This window comes from Oncorhynchus mykiss, chromosome 3 (assembly GCF_057628025.1).
Source record: "Oncorhynchus mykiss isolate SJ-2025 chromosome 3, ASM5762802v1, whole genome shotgun sequence".
Taxonomy (NCBI): Eukaryota; Metazoa; Chordata; class Actinopteri; order Salmoniformes; family Salmonidae; genus Oncorhynchus; species Oncorhynchus mykiss.
This window is the reverse complement of record NC_143024.1, coordinates 53,645,197-53,664,842: the sequence shown is the minus strand read 5'-3', so window position 1 is coordinate 53,664,842 and position 19,646 is coordinate 53,645,197. Positions and strand designations below refer to the sequence as shown.

General features: G+C 42.1%; 1 protein-coding gene across 8 annotated transcripts in view; it reads right to left on the bottom strand.

Moving 5' to 3' along the window:
* The window catches only part of LOC110519974 (carboxy-terminal domain RNA polymerase II polypeptide A small phosphatase 1), a 47,068-nt gene extending 30,585 nt beyond the window's left edge, over positions 1-16,483 (bottom strand). For 3 of the 8 annotated variants that reach the window (XR_016494697.1, XR_016494698.1, XR_016494699.1), the window contains exons 1-2: positions 16,093-16,264; positions 3,569-3,625 (exon numbers count right to left, since the gene is read on the bottom strand). The gene's annotated coding sequence lies outside the window, so the exon portion shown is untranslated. Of the gene's footprint in view, positions 1-3,267; positions 3,626-16,092 lie in introns of all 8 variants that reach the window. The other 5 variants (XR_016494695.1, XR_016494696.1, XM_090229525.1 and 2 more) reach the window with 5 other exon arrangements.
* Between the last annotated feature and the right edge of the window lie 3,163 nt (positions 16,484-19,646).

The window sequence follows — 19,646 nt, the reverse complement described above, 5'->3', positions numbered from 1 at the left end:
GCTGCCACAGGGCTTACCAGGCTGGGGAGACATACTGGAGGCTTGGTACGTGGAACCGGAACAGGTCTCACCGGACTGGGGAGATGCACTGGAAGCCTGGTGCGTGGAGCAGGGACCGGATACACTGGGCCGTGGAGTAGCACTGGCGGTCTCAAGTTTAGAGCTGGCACAACCCGTCCTGGCTGGATGGTTACTTTCGCCTGGCAAATGCGAGGTGCTAGCACAGGACGCACTGGGCTGTGCAGACGCACCGGAGACACAGTGCGCAGAGCCGGAGCAAGATATCCTGGGCCGAAGAGATACACTGGAGGCCAGGAGCGCTGAGCCGGCACCATCCGTCCTGGCTGGATGCCCACTCTAGCCTGGCCAATGCAGGGAGCTGGAATATAGCGCACCGGGCTGTGACTGAGCACTGGAGACATGGTGCACATCACCGCATAACACGGTGCCCGACCGGTCACACACTCCCCACGATAAGCACGGGGAGTTGGCTCAGGTCTAACCCCTGACTCCGCCAATCTCCCCTTGTGCCACCCCGCCATTTTTTGGGGGGAGCTGCCTCTCGGGCTTCCGTGCTAGACATGACCCCTTGTATAGTTGCTCCCTCCTTGCTGCCTCCGTCTGCCTCCGCCTTCCCAGCCAGGATCTCCTCCCACGTCCAGGATCCTTTACCATTCAGGATGTCCTCCCACGTCCATTCCTCCTGACCACGCTGCTTGGCCTTTTTGTGGTGGTGAGTTCTGTAACAACTCTCATGGGTTGAAGAAGGAGACCAAGGTGCATCGTGGTAGGCGTTCAGTTCTGTCAGGCAACAAAACAGCTAAACAGAAAATAATTCCCCACAAAACCCAAACTGAAAATACCAACGTATATATGATCCCCAATAAGAGACAACGATAAACAGCTGCCTCTGATTGGGAACCACACATGGTAAAAACAATGAAGAAATAGAAAACCTAGAATGCCCACCCTTATCACACCCTGACCTAACTGAAAACAGAGAAATAAGTCTCTCTAAGGTCAGGGCGTGACATTTATACTGTATGCACGGCATGCATTATATTTCATACTGTAATTATTGCCACCATCTCATGAAGCCAGTTGTTTGTTTTTCACAGCTCTGTTAATAGAACAGATTGTCACCGCATAACAGCCAGCAAACTACATTATTATCTATTTATTTATAAATATGTTTAATCATTTGGTAGATAAAATCCTTTTTAAAATCATCTTGTTTCCAAGGGGCTCCTGAGAGAACAATGTTCTGTGATTTCTATGAATTAGGTCAGCTTCAACTTCAAATCACACCCATTTCATAACGGCAAAAAAAATGAACTGACCCAAAGTAATTAAAAAAACAAACACCATATTACTTTGTTCAATGGCAGACTGATCACATTTCACCGACCCACTTCACACACCAATTCATGTTGAACTGAAGACGTCTTTCAATTGGAGCTGAAACTGGACTGAGCCACATGGGAATACACCTACGCAGGGTGCATACTTGCTAGAGGCTTTACAAGTCATGAGGTTTGTGAGAAAACATGTGAAGGAACAGGGCAGGTGAACGCATGGGTGGGAAGAAACATCATGCTGCCTTCCATGTTAGCTCTTCTGATATTACACATTAGAGCACTTTAAATAGCACACCACGAGCAGCTGCTGACAGTGGTTAATGATGGGATTCTTTGTATATATAGCCTAGCGCGCACTCACTCCAGGCCATAAACGGAGGGGCAAAACAAAACCTTTTTGTGTTGGTATAGCAGCCGGGAAGAAATGGCTAGGCTTTGTGTTTACCCGGTGCAGCTAAAATGTATTTCAATTGGTCAGTAGTACCATAATATTTAACCACTAAATTAGTGGTTCAGTTCATTAAAGAAAAACAGAGACCCTTCAGATATTTCAGTTATATGAACTTGAGGCTGGAACTTGACACATACTGTCAGGGGCGCCACCAGGGATTTTGGGCCCCATGAAAATGTATCACATTGGGCCCCACCGCCACATGCCATACAAACCATGTGCAATTGCTGTAACCACACACCTCCAGAACCCAATCGACCCAATCAAAGCTTTAAATAACTACCTTTGCAGGCTTGCAACTCTCTTGTAGTCCAATATTTACTGTACGATATTTACTGACAGTGAGCTGTGAAAATATAACACTGTGCAGACATGCATGCAGCGGAATTCATTATTTGATGGAAGACTGATACCCTCTATAAGAAAAGTGCTAAAGGCCATCTTTTACAGTCTAAATTTAATTTTAATGGTACAATTCTTGAATGTAAAATTCTCTTAACGTTAATGCATAAATAAACATAATTTAAATATACATTAACCTCTTCAATTAAATTAACCTTATCATCTATAGAATGATATAACAAACAAAATAATAAAATCAGCAGCGGATTTTTGAACAAAATATACATACCGACTAGAAAATAAGCAGATGTAAAAGTGGAAATGAAAAATGGAAAACAAAATGGAAATCGACATGAAAAGGCCTGATGGTGGCACTAGAGGAAAGGTCAAGTGGTCAACAAATCAATAGGTTTCTTTCACTTGGCGTCTTGACTGTGCACAACACATTTTATGGCAATCCAGCCATTACCTTGAGATATATCTTGTTCTCAGTCTCAGTCAGCCTATGGGCATCATGTGTGTAGTGATCCAATATCCATAGCCATGCCATTTAACAGTTATCACTGGCCCTTGCTCAGCCTTACTCACCAAGGGCCCAGCGCCGAGCCTTCTTGCTAGCAAAGTAATTGATCAAGTCTTTAAAGTCCAGCTTTCTAGCTAACTGACTTTCAATGGACAGCATGGCAAGACTGCAAAGCCTGTCCTGGGACATAGGGGACCTCCAATAGTTGATCAGTATTAGCTCACTGAAAGCTCTCTCGCCACCAGCAACAGTCACAGGCAGTGTGCAAAATATACGTAAAGCAATACACACTTCTCCAAAAATGCTTTGCAGCTGCATCTTACAAATTGCATTCAGGGGACCAAGAGGGGACAACTGGCAGCATATACAGTGTTCAGGTATCTTACTTAATTTTGAAGCTCAGGTGTAAGATCTCTGGAATACTTAATGATCAGTGGTTGGCACACTGAAGGGACTTTATCCTCACTAATCTGCCCAACTTTCAGAACAGCAGAAAATTATTCTACAATTTTTGCAGTGGTGTGGAACCTAGTGTCCAAGTCACTTATGATGTTGTCCATAGCAGTAAAAAGACTGTGTTCTGAAACACCCACCGTTGCTGAACTGTCCTGAGCTGTCTCCTATTGAGAGGTTTCATCATGGAATTTCTTCCTTTTCCTCTGGAGGCTGTGTTCGTTGCTAAATTGAGGTACAACATCCAGTTGCGTAGCAATCAGTGTTGCCTTAGACAGGAGAGACTCCCATCCATCTCTAAGAGCCTGCATCTCTTCCTTTAATGCTCTGATATTGGCTACCTCTGTGTCAAGTGACTGGAGAATCACATTCCTGTCCCCAATGCATTGCAGTACCTGCAATTATGCCAACTGATATGTCATTCAACACAATGCTGCTCACATCCTTCTTCAGTTGGGAGTAGGGCTGGTTCAGGGGTATGGGGATGGGGAGACAGCTCTGCAGAAACAAGAAAAGAAACCATTTGTTTTATTAGTAGACTCAGCAAAAAAAGAAACGTCATCTTACTGTCAACTGCATTTATTTTCAGCAAGCTTTGTGTGGGTTTGTGCCCATAGGCAACGTTGTTGCCGGTGATGTCTAGTGAGGACCTGCCTTACAACAGGGCTACAAGCCCTCAGTCCAGCCTCTCTCAGCCTATTGCGGACAGTCTGAGCCATGATGGATGAATTGTGCATTCCTGATGTAACTCAGGCAGCTGTTGTTGCCATCCTGTACCTGTCCCACAGGTGTGATGTTCAGATGTACCGATCCTGTGCAGGTGTTGTTACACGTGGTCTGCCACTGCGAGGACGATCAGCTGTCCATCCTGTCTCAGGCATCTCACAGTATGGACATTGCAATTTATTGCCCTGGCCACATCTGCAGTCCTCATGCCTCCTTGCAGCATGCTTAAGGCATGTTCACGCAGAAGTGCAGGGACCTGGGCATCTTTCTTTTGGTGTTTTTCAGAGTCAGTAGAAAAGCCTCTTTAGTGTCCTAAGTTTTCATAACTGTGACCTTAATTGCCTACCGTCTGTAAGCTGTTAGTGTCTTAACGACCGTTTCACAGGTGCATGTTCATTAATTGTTTATGGTTTATTGAACAAGCATGGGAAACAGTGTTTAAACCCTTTACAATGAAGATCTGTGAAGTTATTTGGATTTTTACGAATGATCTTTGAAAGACAGGGTCCTGAAAAAGGGAAGTTGTCAATAAAATATTACTGATGATAGTTTATTACTTTAATGTTGAAAAATGTTTACCTAATATTCTAATATTGTTTCAGTCACAGGCCCTTAGAATCGTTCTACCCCCCCCCCCCCCCCTCCATACGGCACCCCTGCATACTGTACAGTGCGACCCCTCTATTCCATTGCTTACACCCAGTCTCTCAGGAGGCTAAGCCACTGATAATGAGGTTACAGCTTTTACAAGGGGGGAGTGGTACGAGGGCCAGGTCAGCAAGTTTTAGCCTACTGAGTTAAAAGTGGCTTATCTAGGGTCTCTTTCAGGCATGCCTCTGCTTCTATTTCAATCCAGACAGAGATAGGCCCACTCCGAGTCTGACTTTATCGCCTCAACACAAGATACACTGTTAGAGTCCGACCCTTTTTTTCACGCAATCTGGAGCACGGGATGGCAGCTTCAGTGTCATTAGACCTGAGTTGTGGTAAGACCTATGTTGAGGTGCATTACAGTGACGTCAGAAAGTATTAACACCCGATGACCTTTTAATGCCTGAATTATTTTTTTTTTTAATTGGTCAATACCCCCATAATGTCAAATTGGAATTATGTTTTTCGAAACCACATCGTTATGGCAAGCCTAAATAAGTTCAGGAGTAAAACTTAGCTTAACAAGTCACATAATAAGTTGCATTGACTCACTCTGTGTGCAATAATAGTGTTTAACATGATTTTTGAATGACCCCACACACACAATTATCAATTATCAACCTAACAATGATCTGTTAGGTTCCACAGTCAAGCAGTGAATTTCAAACATAGATTCAACCACAAAGACCAGGGAGGTTTTCCAATGCAGATGGGTAGAAAAAAACAGACATTGAATATCCCATTGAGCATGGTGAAGTTATTAATTACACTTTGGATGGTGTATCATTACACCCAGTCACTACAAAAATGAAGGTGCCCTTCCTAACTCAGTTGCCGGAGAGGAAAGAAACCACTCAGGGATTTCACCATGAGGCCAATGGTGATTTTAAAACAGTTACAGAGTTTAAAGGCTGTGTTAGGAGAAAATTGAAGATGGATCAACAACATTGTAGTTACGCCACGATACTAACCTAGTTGACACACTGAATAAAAATATTCCAAAACATGCATCCTGTTTGCAACAAGGCACTAAAGTTATACTGCCCCCAAAAAATATATTCGTAATTGTTAAGAACAGGGGACTATTTCATGATAAAAAAATGTAATGGAGCTAAGCACAGGCAAAATCCTAGAAGCAAACCTTGGTTGAGTCACTGGGAGAAACGTGGTTCAGTCTGCTTTCCACCAGACACTCGGGAGATTAATTCACCTTTCAGCAGAACAATAACCTAAAACACAAGGCCAAATCTACACCTGAGTTGCTTACCAAGAAGACAGTGAATGTTCCTGAGTGGCCTAGTTCCAGTTTAGACTGAAATCAACTTAAACATCTATGGAAATACCTGAAAATGGTTGTCTAGTAATGATCAACAACCAATTTGACAGAGGTTGAAGAATTTAGAAAATAATAAATGGGCAAATGTTGCACAATCCAGGTGTGGAAAGCTCTTAGAGACTTACCCATAAAGACTCACAGCTGTAATCATTGCCAATGTGCTTCTACAAAGTATTGACTCAGAAGTGTGAATACTTAAATTAGATATTTTTGTATTTTCAATACACATCTCTACAACTTAGTCACTTCCAAAATTATTGCCTCCCTTGATATAGATTAGCAAAAAGACTGCATGAAATCAATACCAAGCTATATTGTATGCAAAAAAGTGGAAAACAATATTATTCATTCTAACACAATTTCTCAGAGAAAGAGATTATTATAATAATACTTCCCCCCCAAAAAGACGTATAACAATTATTAGCACCCATGAATAACCTTATGAATAAAATCATAAAAGATTATCTGCATTGACAATCTACTTTTTTTAAAAGTTAATCTAACTTTAAGGAACTGTATTTTGGCATTACATGGCTTCCTGTTTCACAAATTTAAATCCCTTTGTCATCAATGACTATGGGGAAAGGTCAAGAACTTACAAAATTAAAAGAGACAAATGGTTGTTGACTTTCATAAAATCAGACAATGGGTACTAAATACAGTTGAAGTCAGAAGTTTACATACACTTAGGTTGGAGTCATTAAAACTAGTTTTTCAACCACTACACACATTTCATGTTAACAAAAGATAGTCAGTTAGGACATCTACGGTGTGCATGACACAAGTCATTTTTCCAACAATTGTTTACAGACAGACTATTTCACTTATAATTCACTGGATCACAACTCCAGTGGGTCAGAAGTTTACATACACTAAGTTGAATGTGCCTTTAAACAGCTTGGAAAATTCCAGAAAATTATGTCATGGTGTCACGAATCCCGCCGCAGCGCTTGGCGGTCGCCGGCCTAATAGCTGCCACAGATCCCCTTTTCTGTTTCATTTAGTTGTGTCTGATTAGTTGCACCTGTTTCGTGTTTAGGTTTTGGTTGTGGGCTATTTAAACCCAGTAGGCCCACTAGCTTTTGTGCGTGCTTGTTTTTCTGTTTATGGTGTGTGATTATTTTGTGGTATTCATTTTTCCGATCAGTTTCGTCCTGTTTGTTTGGACTGGGTCTTTACGCGCATTTGTGTGTGTGGCGTGACCGTCTCTCAGTTTTTTTTGGAAAATAAAAATCCACATCTTTTGAACTACCCTGCTCTCTGCGCCTGACTCCTCCACCCACTACTTATAGAAGCCGTGACAGAAGCCCGCACACTTGCAATGGAGTCAGCAGGGGCAGCGACCACCCGTCTTCCATCGATGGAGGAGTGCGTCCTCCATCACACAGCCTTCCTCCATCAGATCGGTTCGGCGACATGATGATGGAGAGGATGGAGGGATGGGAGAGGAGTGGTCTCCCGACATCCACCCCAGCTCCCCCACAGACGATGCAACCCACTCCTCCAACGTCATGTTCCCGGCGCGTTGCGTCTCGCACCCCCGAGGGAGTACGATGGAGCGGCGGCTGGGTGCCAGGGTTTTTTGCTCCAGCTTGTGCTCTACCTGGCTACCGTTCATCCAACTCCCTCGGGTGAGTAAAGTGTGAGCCTCCTCGTCTCCTGTTTGACGGGTGGAGCCCTGGAATGGGCCAACGCTGTCTGGAATGGCCCAGACTCGGCTCGGGACCACTACCCAGAGTTCACCCTCCGTTTTCGGGTCGTGTTCGACCACCCTCCGTAGGGCCGAGCGGCGGGTGAGCGACTGTTCCACCTCAGACAGGAGACGAGGAACGCGCAGGGATTCGCCTTGGAGTTTCAGACTTTGGCTGCTGGTGCGGGGTGGAATGACAGGGCCCTGATGGACCTCTGCCGATGCAGCCTCCGGGAGGACGTTCTCAGGGAGCTAGCTTGTCTGGACACCACACTCTCCCTCGACGAGCTTATAGACATGTCGATCCGACTGGACAACCTGCTAGCTGCCAGCGGGCGTTCAGAGGGGGTCCTGTCAGTTCCACCTCCCAGCCCCCCCGCTCCAACTCTGATGGAGTTGGGAGGAGCTGCATCTAGGGGGACCGGAGGAGGAGGCTCCTCCTGCACCTACTGATGCCGGAGAGGACACACTTCGGAACGGTGCTGGAGGAGTCCGTCTGGGAGTCGAGATGGCAGGCGGAACACTTGTCGGCCACCCCAGGTAAAAGCACCAAACTCACCCAGAGCTCCCTGTTGGTCACATGTTTTTTTTTTCCCCCTGCGTTTTTTCCCTCTCTCCAGCATAAGGTGCTAGTCGATTCTGGCGCAGCTGGGAGTTTTATGGGTCGCGGACTCGCCCGTAAGTTCCCCAGATCTGTGCCTTGACACAATCCTGTCTCGCAGCACTAAAGACAATTCCTTCAACCTCATGGCTTGGTTTTTGCTATGACATGCATTGTCAACTGTGGGACCTTATATAGACAGGAGTTGGCCTTTCCAAATCATGTCCAATCAATTGAATTTACCACAGGTGGACTCCAATCAAGTTGTAGAAACATGGATGATCAATGAAAACAGGATGCACCTCAATTTCGAGTCACATAGCAAAGGACCTGAATATTTATTTTTTACATTTATTTTTTTATAAATTTGCACTTTGTCATTATGGGTTATTATGTTTAGATTGATGAGGAAAAATGTTTAAACCATTTTAGAACAAGGCTTTAACGTAATAAAATGTGGAAAAAGTCAAGGGGGCTGAATAATTTCCGAATGCACCGTATATAAAATACACATATAAAACAAACATTTTGTAGATTAATTTAAATATAAAACAACGTTTTGACTTCAGCATTGTTTTGTGTATCATTTCATAAACCATGTGCCATGGAATCGGTACATCGAAAATCTCTTCCCAACTATTTTGCAATCTATATGGCACAGCTGTAAAAATGTATTTAAATGAAACTGGTATAATTTTTGTATTCATCACAAGTTTTTTACTTTCTCCCCTTTCCACTTGCCTTTTCCATTTTAGTGGTAATGCTGTAATTAGTTGGTTGTAATTTTGAGTAGAGCAGACGTTTCCATATATTTATGTTAGCTGCATGTGTGATATAACACCACCAGTCCCATTTATGACTGGTATAATAGAATATGTATGATATAATATTATACCTTTTTTAAGCATGTTTTCCCAAAATCTATATTTTGTTATTCATTTTCATTTTGTTAACCATAATATTTATTGTAATATTTGTTCTGTCTTTTCTGGTGGATTAAACTGAAATTGCAACCAACTTTCTATGGCTTGTTAAAAAAAAAATATTTTGGAAAGCATTTCATTTTCAAATAACCTAAAGTGGGAGGTTGTAATCTGAATGAAGGGAAAAGGTACATTATTGAACATGTGATGAGACATTCCTACTAATCTGCTAGAGAACCTGTTTGGATTTAAATGTAACTTTTAAATGACTGAAGCCTTTAGTGAGAGGTCTAATGTTTAAATATTGAATCATTTTAATTAAAATGGAATATTTTTTGCTCATTTAATTAAAAAAACAAGTCGCTAGATGTAGGCAAGGCCACAAGCAAATAGGTAAACTGGGATATGACTAAAGAGATAATCTGGGTAATTTTTCCACAAATAGACAGGTATTTTCCTTTTCATGGCTTTCTATTAACATTTATTGGAGTGAGATCATTTATTTATTTCGGGATATGAATACCGAGCATGTCCACTTCACCATCAGACCATATTATTATTATTATATTATTCTAGGCCCTTGATACTATCGTTGGATCTGATTTTAATAGCTGACATTTTGATGGCCATAAAAAATAGATATGCCGATAGTGGATAGTGTTCGGTGGTGTTGATTATATAGGCCTTAATGATCTTTTCAAGAGATTTAATCAAGAGAGAGGTAAGAGCGACAGTGTCATTTGGTGCAGACGGATGAGAAGTTTTTGGGACAGGGACAATACATTTTTTCCACAAAGATTGTAAATTCAATGTATCCAGGGACCGCTGGAAAAGAGCAAAAGACACCGCTTAGCTGAGTGGAACAGTGTTTCAGGACATGACCACTTAATTTATCAGGCACTGGGCTCTTTTTGTGCTCGTTGTATGACTTCCTCATTGATGACAAGCGCACTGTTGGTTGCCATGACGTCCTCCTCTTGACAGGCCGGGGGACCGTGTGCGCCACCTGCTTCAAAGCGGGTGAAGAACTTGTTCAGTTTCAGTGGATCCCCGGAGGCAAACACATTCAATATAGGCAGATATCACAGATATTACAGCCATCATCTCGGTTCAGATCAGCTGAGGATTCTTCAAATACACTCCAGGTAGCACAATCAAAGCATTCTTGCAATTTAGCAATACTGTCATTGTCCCGCGCCTGTATTTGCTTTTCCACCACCTCCTTTTTGAGTAACTAAGTTGGTCGGAGACCATGTTTGACCAACTGCATTGACAATGTTGGCTCTTGTATGGATATAAACAACTGTAAGAAAAAGGTGGAGTAATTCACAGGGGAGGTAGAACGGGCACAGTGACACGAACAGTACATCTATATCAATCTATATCAAGAGGGCATTTTTTTCTCTCATGACAATTGTAGTTTTACACCATCGGTCATTGATCAGCACACAGACTCCATGCTCCTTAACAGTAGCCTCACTGTCTCTGTTCATACGGGTAATAGTGAATCCGTCAGCGGTGACTTCAGAGTCGGGCACAGCCTCCGACAGCCAAGTTTTGGAAAAGGTCATATTCATATATACTGAACAAAAATATAAACACAACATGCAACAATTTCAACTATCTTTCTGAGTTACAGTTCATATAAAGGAAATCAGTCCATTGAAGTAAATTCATTAGGCCCTAATCTATAGATTTCACATGACTGGGCAGGGGTGCAGCCATGGGTGGGTTTGGGAGGGCATATGCCCTCTGGGGAGCCAGGCCCAGCCAATCAGAATGAGTTTTTACCCACAAAAGGGCTTTATTACAGACATAAATGCTCCTCAGTATCATCAGCTGTCCAGGTGCCTGGTGTCAGACTATCCGGCAGGCGAAGAAGCCAGATGTGAAGGTCCTGAGCTGCGATTGTGAGGCCGGTTGGACATACTAATAAATTCTCTAAAATGATGTTGGAGGTGGCTTATGGTAGATAAATGCACATTAAATTCTCTGGCAACAGCTCTGGTGGACATTCCTGCAGTCGGCATGCCAATTGTATGGTCCCTCAAAACTTGAGACATCTGTGGCATTGTGTTGTGTGACAAAACTGCACATTTTAGAGTTGCCTTTTATTGTCCCCAACACAAGCTGCACCTGTGTAATGATCATGCTGTTTAATGAGCTTCTTGATACGCCACACCTATCAGGTGGATGGATTATCTTGGCAAAGGAGAAATGCTCAGTAACAGGGATGTAAACATATGAGTGTACAAAATCCCTTAAGTGATTGGACATTGGAGAGCAGGAAGCGTGAATCTTTGTTTTATTCCTCCTCAACCACTGTCTTTCCTTCCCCTTTTTCTCTTTGTTCTTAGTAGTCCTTTGCCCGGGTTGTTTTGTCTCACGATCTCTGCAGGTAGTCTAGTGGTTTGAGGGGCAGCTGGGAGCCTACTATCAGGTTAGAGCGTTGGGCCAGTAACCGAAAGTTTGCTGGATCGAATCCCCGAGCAGACAAGGTAAAAATCTGTCATTCTGCCCCTGAACAAGGCAGTTAACTCACTGTTCCCAGGTAGGCTGTCATTGTAAATAAGAATTTGTTCTTAACTGACTTGCCTAGTAAAATAAAGGTTCAATTAAAATATAAAAAAAGTCCCCCATTCTTCCGAAAACGAGTTGTTACATTGTATAGCGAATGTGTGATTCTGCCAACTTTCTCAAAAAGATTTTAGATTTTTATTTGATTTATATTAATTTTCCCATTTTTTGAGTATGCAATAGAGAGCAATAGTACTGGCGTCTTTTTGTAGGCACTAACTCCCCCATGTTTCGTCGGACAAATCCTATGGGAAAAGGTGTTTTTTTGTAGAGTTTTTGTATAAACGTCGAAAATAAGGTCTGTCGTAAACACAGGCTTAGGATATCTTGTTCTATGAGATAATCTTCATCAGTTTACGTAATATTTTGTGAATTTTTAAGCATTTCTATAATAAAAAAAGCACACAAAGGCTTTATAATTCCTTAAGGTCATGTTAAGTGACTAATATCATCTCATAGCACAAAATATATAAGATCTCCTAAGCTTCTGTTAACCTCAGAATTTATTTTCAATGTTTATCCCAAACGCTTTTCTTTCTCCATTCATTTTGTCCATAGGAATGGCTGATCGAACCAGTGGTTTCTGTTTTTTTTGTTAGTTCTATAGCTCAGTATTTGTATAATTTATTTTATATAGTCTTTTTGCTCATCTTTATCAAGTGTGCCCGTAGTTTTAAAGGTGCCTGTATTTGATTTTCTGCAAGGTTTACAGATCACACCACTATCTGAGACGTCTTCACACTTGGTTAAAAGTTGTGTGAAGTGACAGGGCCCAGCAAGAACCCCCTTTCCTCTAGCTTGGCCCCTCTCTCCTGGAATACAGCCACAGCCACACAACCTTTAGCCAAGAGGAAGTAAACCAATAGAAGACGAGAGAAGGCACTCAGAGCCATCTTGGAGTATACGCCACCTCTATCTAGATTGTATTTCACAACAAAGTGAACACAGAGAGGCAGCCATGCAGCCCTTGGTGCACCCGGAGCTCAAATGATCCACAAGAGGGTGTAGGAACAGACTCACTATAATGACTGTTAGCGTACATGTCAGATGTCACTTGTTAAATCCACTTCAATAAGTGTAGATGAAGGGGAAGAGACAGGTTAAAGAAAGATTGTTAAGCCTTGACCCAATTGAGACATGGGCTGTGTTTGTGTGCCATTCAGAGTGTGAATGGGCAAGACAAAATATTTAAGTGCCTTTGAACGGGGTATGGTAGTAGGTGCCAGGCACACCGGTTTGATTGTGTCAAGAACTGTAACGCTGCTGGGTTTTTTACGCTCAACAGTTTCCCGAATGTATCAAGAATAATGCACAACCAAAAGGACGGAGCCAACTTGACACAACTATGGGAAGCATTGGAGTCAACATCCCTGTGGAATGCTTTCAACACCTTGTAGAGTCCATGCCCAATGAATTGAGGCTGGTCTGAGGGCAAAAAGGGGTGCAACTCAATATTAGGAATATTTTGTACACTCAGGGTATAGCAGGTGTTTTAAGTTGTGTGAGCAGTGCACAAGAATAGAGACCAACTCAGCACCAGCAGCCCCAAAACAAAAATCAGATTCAGAATTAAAACACCAAATTCATCAAAATAAGGTCTTGACAATTAGCTGAATCAGTCAGGTGGTAGTGTTTGTTGGAACAAAAACCTGCACACACTGAAACATACTGAATGTGCAGATATAAATGTCTAGACAATGTTCTGCAGCGCTGCATCTTCTTAAACAGTCCCCCGCTGTAACCAGTTTAAATGTACATTGCTCCAACAGGATGTGTGTAGGGCTTGGCAGCAGAACTGTACACATAATTATAATTAACATACTGTTGATCAGCCCACATTAATGCAACATTAAAGACTAGCCTATGCTGAAGAGTAGGAAACCAAAAGCACATTAATTATTTACTATAAATATCAACGTCTCCACCAAAAGACATCTTGTAACTCAGGCAGTTGTTGTTGCCATCCTGTACCTGTCCCGCAGGTGTGATGTTCGGATGTACTGATCCTGTGCAGGTGTTGTTACACGTGATCTGCCACTGCGAGGACGATCAGCTGTCCGTCCTGTCTCCTTGTAGCATTGTCTTAGGCGTCTCACAGTATGGACATTGCAATGTATTGCCCCGGCCACATCTGCAGTCTCATGCCTCCTAGCAGCATGCCTAAGGCACGTTCAAGCAGATGAGCAGCGACCCTGGGCATCTTTCTTTTGGTGTTTTTCAGAGTCAGTAGTACGGCCTCTTTCATGTCCTATATTTTCATAACTGTGACCTTAATTGCCTACCGTGTCTTAGCGACCGTTCCACAGGTACATGTTCGTTAATTGTTTATGGTTCATTGAACAAGCATGGGAAACCGTGTTTAAACCCTTTACAATGAAGTTCTGTGAAGTTATTTGGATTTTTACTAATTATCTTTGAAAGACAGTGTCTTGAAAAGGGTTTCTTTTTTTGCTGCATTTACATAACAAGCCACACTTCAATGCAGAGAATAAGAGATGACCACAGAGCATAAAAGTAAATGCAGAGCACAACATTTTTTGTCGGAATAATAATAACAACACTTTCCTGTTTATAGAAATACAGATCAGTGGAGGGAGTATAGCCTCTGTCAGGCCTGTGAGCTTTGACTACTGACTCTGCCCAGAGGCTGGGGCTTATGTGGCACAGACTGTTAGATGCCTTATTCTGCATCATGGTTCGAGTCTCTGTTGCAGTTTTGTCTTCCGCTACATTGGTGGCAGCGGTGGGATCACTGCAGTGGTCTCATGTTGGGGAAGCGTGCACTTGCACGTTTTCGGGGCTTGGTGCGTGACCTGTGAACAGACACCTGGCAGTCGACCAATGGTAGTGTAGTAGTGGGACAGCCTGAACATGAGTAGCTTGATGTCTCTTGGAGGACAACTACTCAATTTGAATTGGTGTCCAACATATACTGAACAAACATATAAAAGCAACATGCAACAATTTCAAAGATTGTACTGAGTTACAGTTCATATGAGGAAATCATTCGATTGAAATAAATAAATTAGGCCCTAATCTATGTATTTCACACGACTGGGAATACAGATATGCATCTATTGGTCACATATAACTTAAAGAAAATGGGCCTCACAATGGCCTCAATATTTTGTCACTGTATTTCTGTGCATTCAAACTGCCATCGATAAAACGCAATTGTATTCATTGTCCGTAGCTCATGCCTGCCCATACCATAACACCACCTCCACCAAGGGGCACTCTGTTCACAACACTGACATCAGCAAACCGCTTGCCCACACGACACCATACACGTGGTCTATGGTTGTGAGGCCGGTTGGACATACTGCAAAAAATTGGAAGCGGCTTATGGTAGTAAAATTTACATTCAATTCTCTGGCAACAGCTCTGCATTCTGCATGCCAATTGCCCGCTGCCTTAAAACTCTCACTGCACATTTTAGAGTGACCTTTTATTGTCCCTAGCACAAGGGACACCTGTGTAATGATCATGCTGTTTAATCAGCTTCTTGATATGCCACACCTGTCAGGTGGATGGATTATCTTGGCAAAGGAGAAATGCTCAGTGACTGGGATGTAAACACATTTGGGCACAAAATGTGAGCGAAATAAGCTTTTTGTGCATGTGGAACATTTCTGGGATCTTTTATTTCAGCTCATGAAACATGGGACCAACACTTTACATGTTGCACTACGCCAAAATCACCCTGCCATTTCCTAGTTTCTAAAATTCTAATAGTTTGCCTAATTTCAGTTCAACATGCAAGTATAGTGTACAGAATCCTTGTACCATCTAAACCGCTGTGAAATATATTTTCCATAACCAAAAATAATGTATTTTCAGTGGTTTGAAGCTGGTGTACAAAACTGAAAATAAAAGATGCAAAAACTAAATTTAAGAACAGGACGCATAGAAATAGCACACATAGAACAGATCTACCACTTCTTATGTTTGCTTTCAATGAGAATGACAGATCTATAACATTGCTATGTGAATTTGGTCGGATTGTCCAAGTCACAAATCAAAAACATTGGGAACGTCATTCAAGTCATTTCGGCCCCGCCTCTTCCCCCAACGCTTTCAAAAACTCGGTTGTGATTTCCTACGTTGACTCAATAATTTCAACTACATCCTTTTATAAATACAAGATGCTATGCCAAACAAAAAGTTATTAGCCCTCAATAATAATTTAGGCCTTTCAGTGGGCCATGTCGTAGGCGAGCTATATGGCTTCACAATGATAGTTTCGATTAGTCAAAAGTTTGACTGTAAATTACAATAGTTTCAAGCAATTGTTTATAGTTGTGCAATATTACAGGGGTCTCTACATATTCCGTTTAAATTTAAAATTGATTTATTTATTTAGTTCTGGCCTTGACCATCTAAACACCATCCTGTCTTGTGTATGTATATTCACTTTGTCATGCGCAACAGAACCCTTCTTGAAAACTTTTCCAAACTCACCTTCGTCGCGCAGACTATAGTTATCCTCTTCATCCCTCGTTACTTGCGTGATTGAGGAAGAGATGTCCATTTGTTCCATAAATAAAGAAAAACAGCCGTTTATAATGTTGACTATGTATAATAGCTCAAGGAAGTTTAAATATAGAAAATATTATTTATATTTTGCCACTCACCGCAGGAAAATTAAGTAAAATAGCCCCTATTCTAAAGCTAATATCTTGAAAACATCGGTGCATATGAAATAAAATGTTAAAATAAAGAAATAAAAGGGTGAGATTCTAGTTGACAACTTTGTTTCAATATGGAGTTCAGTTCAGAACCTTCAATTTCTCAATACAAACATGGAACTTGACGGTTTCAAGGCAGCCCAGTCTTAAAGCGACAAAAGTTTATATATTTTGTAATATCCGATAATGCCACAAAAAACAATTTCCCATGTTTATTTTTTCATCAATTCATACATATATGTACAGTAAGCGGATCATAACACAATGGATATTTAACAGTAGACAACATTATTGAATAATATTTATGCTTTTCCTCCAAGCAGTAGGCTATTTCTAGCGATCAAAAATACGATATGCTGCCTTGACATAACGAGATGTTCGAGAGACGCATTGTTACAGTTTCTTGAAAACTGGATGTTGGTAGTACATTTTGTAGATCAGGAGCAGCCGACAGGGGTAGCCTTGAAACCGACTAACGAAGGAGAATGGAGGTTAGTAATCAGTGGCATAGTTAGAAATTCGTTGGTAGGTGGGCTTGCAGAAAATTAGTTGGGCCCCATATATATATATATATATATATATATATATATATATATATATATATATATATCATTTTACACATTTTGTCACGGGGTAAAGAGAAAGATGTAGCTAATATCATGCTATTCAAAATATTTTTGCAATGTTGCTAAGAGAAAATGTTGCTGTTTTAAAGCTAATTAAAGCTGAAATATAGGTGTGTTGACTGAAAAATACACTGGATTATGAGCTTTATGTTTGCTAAATGAATAAATGAAATAGGCAGTATCATGGTGTATATAGCTATAGAAGCACTGTGACGTACACTGAGTGTACAGAACATTAGGAACATCTGCACTTTCCATGACAGACTGATAGGTGAATCGAGGTGAAAGTTATGATCCCTTATTACCTCACTTGTTAAATCAAATCAAATTGTATTTGACATAATGAACATGTGTTGACAAACAGTGAAATGTTTACTTATAGGCCCTTCCCAATAATGCAGAGAGGAAAAATTGAAAAATAACAAGGAATAAATAGGAACATTTATATTTTCTGTCCTGAGTGGTTCAGTTGGTAGAGCATGGAACTTGCAATGCCAGGGTTGTCGGTTCAATTCCCATGGGGGACAAGTATGAACAAATAAGAAAATGAATGCACTCACTACTGCACTAGCGTTGATGTGCAGGGGTTGAGGTAGATAATAAACAGTAGTTTATGTGATGAGTCAAAAGAGGTTAGTGCAAAAAAGGTCAATGCAAATATTCCAGGTAGCTATTAGTTATCAGTCTTATAGCTTGAGGGTAGAAGCTGTTCAGGGTCCTGTTGGCTTCTGCCTTGCTGTGTGAGAACAGTCTATGAGTTCGGTGGCTGTAATCTGACAATTTTTAGGGCCTTCCTCTGACACCACCTATACCAGGTGAGAGGTCCTGGATGGCAGGGAAATCGGCCCCAGTGATATATTGGGCCGTACACACTACCCTCTGTAGCGCCTTGCAGTCGGATGCCAAACAGTGGCCATACCGAGCAGTGATGCAGCAAGTCAAGATGCTCTCAATGTAGTTGTAATTTTTAAAAAGTATCATTATTATTTTGAGTATATTACCCCCCCTTTTTTGATCTTATCTCATCGCTGCAACTCCCCAACGGGCTCAGTAGAGGTGAAGGTAGAGTCATGCGTCCTCTGAAACAAGACCCACCTAACCTCGCTCCTTAACATCCTCCAGCTTAACCCGGAAGCCAGCTGCACCAATGTGTATGAAGAAACACTGTTCAACTTGCGACCAGGGTCAGCCTGCAGGCACCCGGCCCGCCTCAATGAGTCGCTAAGGCATGATGAGCCAAGTGAAGCCCTCCCGGCCAAACCCTCCCTTACCCTGGACGATGCTGGGCCAATTGTGTCTCTTACTATGGGACTCCTGGCCACGGCCAGTTGTGGCACATCCCAGGAATGAACTTGAAAATAAAAGAGAGCCGCACACTCTAGCTCAGATGCAAAAATTTAATTACCAACGTTTCGACAGCCAAGCTGTCTTCATCAGGGTATAATCACAAACACTGCGGGATGACTCGTTTATATAGTGTCAAAAGACACAGGTGTCTAATCATGGCCAAGAGTGGCCTAATATCATTGGTTAATAATCAAATATTAAAATGTCATACAAAGAACAGCATACAACCAATGATATTAGGCCACTCTTGGCCATGATTACAGACACCTGTGTCTTTTGACACTATATAAACGAGTCATCCCGCAGTGTTTGTGATTATACCCTGATGAAGACAGCTTGGCTGTTGAAACGTTGGTAATAACATTTTTGCATCTGAGCTCCTAGCGTGTGCGGCTCTTTTATTTTTAAGTTTCCTACTCCGCTAGCCAGCACCTCGTCTTAATAGGTGTGCGGTTCTTTTTCTTTTAGAACATCCCAGGAATGAACCTGGGTCTGTAGTAACGCCTCTAGCACTGCGATGCAGTGCCTTAAACACCAGGAACCTCCCTACACACTGCTGCCACATACCCAGAAGCTTGACACCTGTAACATCGTATAGTAGTATATTCGGCATATAAGCTCGTACGGGATAACTGAAATATCCTAACATCACTTTGTTGGTCAGAGACTCAACAGCAAAACTTAAAAGAACAGACAATGACTCATCTGTTTCACCACTCACGCCACCCTGCCTGCGTCGCACCAAATGACGAGCATCACAAACACCGGAAATCTTTCCCTTCAGTTGGTCCACTTTAAGATTTAGCGCTATCCCAGTAATCTCACCTTTCAATGATGCCCTTTTCTTGAGAGCAAAACAATTCACCTCTCTTGCCCCAATTCGTTTGGCGCAAAGCGCCAGCTCCCTTTGACCAGCAGAAACACAAACAATTATCACAAGTCCACTTTTGGGTTACCATCACCGATTCCACAGCATCCAACTCATTTTCACCCACCCTGAAATCACAAATGGATCAGCCAAAATGCAGTGGTCCACTTTCTCCAAAAATGTCACTTCTACCGTCACAGACTCATCTTTATCCTGACCACCGGTGCAAACCTGTCTCCAAGGACTTCACCACACCTGTCACCTCTGATAATTCGCCCTCATTCACTTATATGCCCTCCTCCAGACCTCGATCTGGCATACAGCTCACTCTGCTTACACTTTCTACCATTCTTCTTCATTAAACCATCTCCCTTTTTTCCTGAAAATGTTTAGCCGACTCAAGCTCACCCTCCTCCTCTCTCTTCGGCCTCCTCTGCATCCCCTCCATTCCTCATCTGAATTCTATGTCCCCTTATGATCATATTG